The sequence below is a fragment of the Notamacropus eugenii genome, chromosome 4 (genome assembly GCF_028372415.1).
Source record: "Notamacropus eugenii isolate mMacEug1 chromosome 4, mMacEug1.pri_v2, whole genome shotgun sequence".
NCBI lineage: Eukaryota > Metazoa > Chordata > Mammalia > Diprotodontia > Macropodidae > Notamacropus > Notamacropus eugenii.
In genome coordinates this window covers 16,336,581-16,342,897 of record NC_092875.1, presented here as the reverse complement: position 1 = coordinate 16,342,897, position 6,317 = coordinate 16,336,581, and positions in this window count along the sequence as shown.

Sequence of the window (6,317 nt, the reverse complement as noted above, 5' to 3'; positions counted from 1 at the left end):
GTAAGGAAACTGAGATTGACTCTGGTGACTTGGTCACAAAGTGAATAAGCCTCAGAAGAACAAATCTGAACTCATGTCTTCCTTGTCTCCAAGTCCATTCCTTTTCCTCTCTGAATCTCCCTTCCATCCCCCAGCTAAAATTTCCCATTCAGTTGATCCAGTGCAGAACCGGCACTTGTAATAAATCCTTCTAAAGACCCATGTTACAAGGCAGAGGGGACCCAGAGGGGAGGCCTAGCTCAGTGATCCCCTGGTGTGGTACACCTGGGCAGCTAGGCAGTGCCCAGGATAGAGTCCTGGGCCTGGTGTCAGAAGAGTCGAGTTCTAATTGGATTACAAACTGTTCTAATTACAAACTGTCATTGGGGGGAGTCACTTAAAAGGTCCCATTACCCAAAAACAGTCTGAGTTCTGCAGTGCCCACATACATACATGTACACATGTGGATATGTGGATATGTAGATATGTGTGTATATGTATATATTTTCTATATATAATAGACACACACACACACACACACTTTGCAAAGTCATTAAATAGTTGGTTGTCCTTCGGCTTCGAAGAGGATCAAAGTGACATCACCGAGATAAAGTGAAGGTTCAGTGTGTCTGACTGTGGCTGATCAGACCAATATGAGCTCAGAATGCTTACCACAGGTTGGGCACAGATAGTCCATGTGAATATTTGGGGTGGATATCCCAAATTTGCACACCCTGCGTTTACTTTGTGCTGTCTCAATTCTGCTTTGCTCATAGAGCACAGCACCTTTTCTGATGTGGGCACATCATGCTGAGCGTTCCTGTGCCAGTGTCTCCCATGTTGCACAGTCAAATCCAAAGTTCTTGAGAGAGACCTTGAGAGTGTCCTTGTATCGTTTCTTCCGATCACCATGTGATCACCTGCCCCATGCTAGTTCTCCATAAAATGATCTTTTTGGCAAGCGTACATTTCTCATTCAAACAACGTGCCGAGCCCATCAGAGCTGCACTCTCTGAAGCATAGTTTGAATGCTTGGCAGTTTAGTTCGAGCAAGGACCTCAGTGTCTGGTACCTTATCCTGCCAGGTGATCCTCAGAATCTTCCTAAGACATTTCAAATGGAAGGGATTCAGTTTCCTGGCATGGAACTGGTAGACTGTCCATGTTTCACAGGCATACAACAATGAGGTCAGCACAACGGCTCTGTAGACCTTCAGTTTTGTAGTCAGTCTAATACCTCTTCTCTCCCAAACCTTTCTTTGGAGCCTCCCAAACACTGAACTAGCTCTGGCAATGCTTGCATCAACGTCATTGTCAATGCATACATCTCTGGAAAGTACACTACCAAAGTAAGTGAACTTATCCACAGCATTCAAACCTTCTCCATTTGTTGTAACCAATGGTTCCACATATGGATGGTGTGATGGTGGCTGAAATCAGCACAGGCAGCAGAGAATTGATCCATGCTTTGTTGCATCTCAGCTTCAGAGGCTGCACTGAGTGCACAGTCATCTGCAAACAGAAAATCATGCACCAGCACTCCCTCCACTTTAGTCTTGGCTTGTAGCCTTTTCAAATTGAAGAGCTTACCATCAGTGCGGTAGCTGACCTTGATGCCGTGTTCATCCTCATTGAAAGCATTTGACAACATGGCCTAAAGTCACTACGTAAATGTTAACTAGACGGGGGTCCTCACGGGAGGCACCACGTCAGCCAGTCTGAGCTAAGAGTAGTCCTCCCCTAGTGTGGGCTGACTGTGATAACACTCCGAAGGATTCTGGATTTCCTCCAACCATGCCTCTCACCTGGTGCCTCCCATCCTCTACTCCTCTCCAGGGGTCCAAGCCAGAGCAGTTTGGGGGTGGGGTGGGGAGGGGGGAAGGGGGGAGGAGGGAAGAGGGGAGGAGCATCCTAAAAAGCTCCCTGAGAATAGAGATGCTGTCATTTTTGTATCCCTAACCCCTGCCCCTAGTACAAGGCAGTGCCTAGTATACAGTGAGTACTTAATAGATGCTTGTGGGTTGACTAGCTGAACTCCTGCCACTGTATGGGTACCCATGGAACACGTGAGCTGGTCATGCTGTGACAGGCCCATCCTTCACCTTTTACCCCCATTCACTTCTGCAATACCTGTTAGTCATGGCGTCCACCCTCCTCATAGTCACGATGGCTTCCCTTGCCCTCTGGGGACCCTCAACTTTTGTGGGAGCCTGGAGGACACAGAGCGTCCTTCTGCTGGACAAGGAGTTAGGCCCAAAGGAGAATGAGCTGGATCAACTCCTGGACAAATGTTCGATGCTGCGCCCTTAATGACCCCAAGGATCCACCTTTATTTTAAAAATAAATTTTATTGCTGTCTTTTGTTTTTACCCTCATGGCTCCCAGAAAGCCATTCTTTATAACAAAGAAGATAAGAGAGGAACAAAAAACTTAATCAGAACTAATCGATGTATCAGAAATGTCTAATGGTTTGTATGTAGTGTTCCACACCTATGGTCTCCCACCTCTGCAAAAGAGTAAGGGGAGTATGTCTCTTGTCTCTTTTTTCAGGTGGTGGTTCAGTACTGGGTCTAGAATCAGGAAGACCTGAGTTCAAATCCAGCCTCAGACATTTACTAGCTGGATGATTCTGGGCAAGTCACTTCACCTGTCTGCCTCAGTTTCCTCAGCTGTAAAATAGTGATAATAATAGCTCCTTCCTCCCAGGGTTGTTGGGAGATAACATCTGGCACACAGTAGGTGCTCAGTCCTTCCCCATTCCTCTTTGGGGCCATCTTTTTAACCATGATGGATTGGTTGCTTGTCTTCAAGACATGCACCATGGACGCATGAGCCATAAATGTCCACTAGGGGCCACCACCATGCAAGCCAAGATGCCGAGGTTTCTGCTCTGGGTCCGAGGGTCAGGAGGGAGCTTGGTGGATTGGGAGGGTCCAACCCCCTTACTGTATGGAGGAGGGGTCTGGGGCCCAGAGAGGTGATCATGGTTGGGATCTGGACTCTCGCCCCCTCTAATCCATCCCTCTCCTGTTTGTCCTGTGCCACGGCCCTAAGGGACTTCAGCTCCCTCGTGCCCAAAGATAAGGAATCTCTTCAGTTCTGTCCCTTGTCTCCCTATGCCTCCCCTGCCTCAGTTCTGACTGCACAAATGCCAGAGATAGCCAGCCACGGCCGCGCCCTGCAGTGTCTGCGGCTGGCAGGCAGGCAGGCAGGCAGAAAGCATTTATTGAGTGGATTTTGTTGTTCAGTTGGTTTTTGGTCGTATCTGACTCTCTGTGACCCCACTGGGGGTTTTCTTAACAAAGATACTGGAGTTGTTTGCTATTTCACAGGTGAGGAAACTGAGACCCACAAGGTAAAGTGACCTGCGCAGGGTAACCCAGCTTGTGTCTGAGGCTGGATTTGAACTCAAGAAGGATGAGTCTTCCTGACTGGAGGCCTGCCCCACTGAGTGCCTACTATGTGCCAAGCACTGGGCTGAATGTTGGGGAAGATGCAAATACAACAAGTCCCCACCTTCAAGCTTTTGTTCTAATGGGAGGGAAGCCCGAAGGGGAATGAAGCATGGCCAGTGGGGACTGCTGCCCCAAATGGAGACCTCTACCCAAGGCATTCCCCAAGGAGAAAAGGGGGCTGGGAGGAGAGACATTCCAGTTTGGGAAGGCCCTGCCTCGTTGAAGGAGGTTGCAGGGTGAGACAGCCACTGAGTCATGGTGGCTAAGCCCAGAAAGCCAGAAGCCTGGCTTGGAGGGAATGGAGGGGTGGGTTGGGGATCAATACCAGCTTATCAATATGCATAGGGCTGATGGAGTGCTTCTGAGAGCAGCACTGTACTGCAGAAAGAGGGCTGGATTTGGAGGTGGAGAACCTGGCCTGGGCTCCCATCCCAGCTCTGGCCCTTGGCCATCTAGCGCCCAGGGGCCTGTGACTGCCCTTCCAAGACTGATAGATAAAGTAAGGACTGGACCAGATCCATAATCCCTAAGACCCCTTTCCAGCTGTCAGCCCACACATGTCAAGTCACAACCCCAGGCCTCAGTTTCCTCATATGTAAAAATGAAGGGGTTAGACCTGATGACCTCCAATTCCCTTCCAGCTTGAAGTTGATGATCCTGGGACCTCTCAGGAAGTTTACGTTCAGTTGATGGGACACAATAGCCCCTGGCTAAGTCAATAGTGTTGAGTAATTCCAGTGGTAGGGAGAGCACCGAGAAAGGGGAGGAGGGAGGTCAGCGGGAAGGACATTCCGTAGGAGATGGAGCTGGGCCCTGAAAGAAGCTGGGAGAGGGCAGGGCATTCTGGGCACAGGAAACAGCTTGGGTAAAGCCACTGAGAGGGGACGTCACAAACCAGGGACAAGTAGCCCAGTGTGGCTGGGATATAGAAAGTGTAAGGGGAAGTAATAGCGCTCCCTCCAAAAGGGAAAGCTAGAGCCGAATTATTAATAACAATGGTGACCATGGATATAGCTCTACTGGGTGCCAGACATTGTGCCAACCACTTTTAAAATTACTATCTCATTTGATCCTCACAGCAACCCTGGAAGGGAGGCGCTATTATTATTATTTCCATTTTACAGATGAGGAAGCTAAGGCAAAGAGGTTAAGTGACTTGTACAGGGACACACAGCTAGTATCTGCGATTGGATTTGAGCTCAGGTCTTCCTGACTCCAGACCCCGTACTCTATCTGCTGTGACACTCAGCTAAAGGGTTTTTATATATCAAATAGGAGATTATATGTCAACCAAAGGGAAGCTATGTTACATGTGGACCCGCCCAGGAGACTGGAAGGATGTTGGTGCCCTCAAGGGAGACAGGAAGTTCAAGAGGGGAAGGTTTGGGGGGAAAGATAACAAGATCAAACTCTTTAGAGTTCAAGGAGATGTCCAACAGGGAGTTTGTGGTGTGGGGTGGAGGAAGCAGGTCTCCCAGTTAGACTTAGGAGCTATCCATATAGATGGCAAATGAACTTATTAAAGGTACTGAGGTCAACAAAAGGGAAAAGGGGTGAGATCCCTGGCATAGACCCACAAACAGGGGCAGGGCATGAATCATGAGCCAACAAAAGAGACTGAGAGAAGGACAAGGGAGTGGGAGGAGAGCAGAGAGCCCAGTCACTAAAGCCTCCAGGATTGCACAGGCAGAGACCAAGAAGGCTGAGGACTGAGAAAAAAAGGCCACTGGATTTAGCAACTAGGAGAGCGTGGGTGACCTTGGAGAGTGCTTTTGGTCAAGTGGTGGGATCAGCAGCCAGAATCACACAGGGCTGAGCAGCAAGTGGGAGGTGAAGAAGCAGACTCAACCAAGCTAATTAATTCGCCTTTTCTAGGAGTCTACTGGGGAAAAGGAGAAAAGGAATAGGACACTAGTTTGTGGGGATGGCAGGATTAAGTCAGGGTGGGCTTTTTTGTTTAAGGATAGGAGATGTAGGCATATCCCTTGGCAGCAGGAATCGGTGGATAAAAAGATGGAGAAGATCAGAGAAAAATTATACAAAAGGTCAACTCTAGAATTTACTCTTACAAGTCGTCTATACCTCAGATGACAAATGCCCCATGAGGAAAGGAAGTTGCTCCCCTTTTTCAGAAGAGAAAATGTGACTTCCCTCCAAATCCCAAGGTATCAGGCAAGTGAAGACCCAGGGTTCTTTCAGATAGCCTTAGATCTTAGCATGTTAAAGCTCAGGGATTCTGCAAGAAAGCTCATCCATTTAGCCCCTTCTCTACACCCCCGCTGCTTCTCATCTGGGCTACTGCAATAGCCTCTAACTGGGCCTCCTTGCCTCAAGCCTCTCCCTTCTCCAAGCCCAGGCCCCTCTTGCTTCTAGGATAAAACACAAAGCCTTTTCTGCCTGTACCAGCCAATCCTTTCAGGGTCATCACTCTCCTTGACACACCGTAAGTTCCAGCCTAACTGATTGACTCCATCTACCACCTCCTTTGCTTTGCATAGGCTGGGCCTCCTCAGGCCTCTGCCCTCCACTTCTTAGAATCTTCAGCTTTCTTCGAGGCTCTGCTGTAGCTGCCTCCTACAGGAGACTTACTGAGCTCCCCTCCCCCACTCCCAGGGGTTATTTAGGGCCTCTCCCCCTCCTACTTTACTTTCTATCCTTTCTTCATTTACCTTTCTGTGTAGGGGCTGTTCCTCTCAACAGAATGAAGGTCCTTGAAGGCAGGGACTCCCACATCTTTATTTATCTCATTTGGCACATATTAGGTGCTCATTACATGAACATTATAGAAATGTGCACTTATTAAGCACCTACTAGTTGCCAGGCACTGAGGACACAGACCAAAAAAATGAAACAGTCTCCATCTATGAGTGAGGAGACCACAATG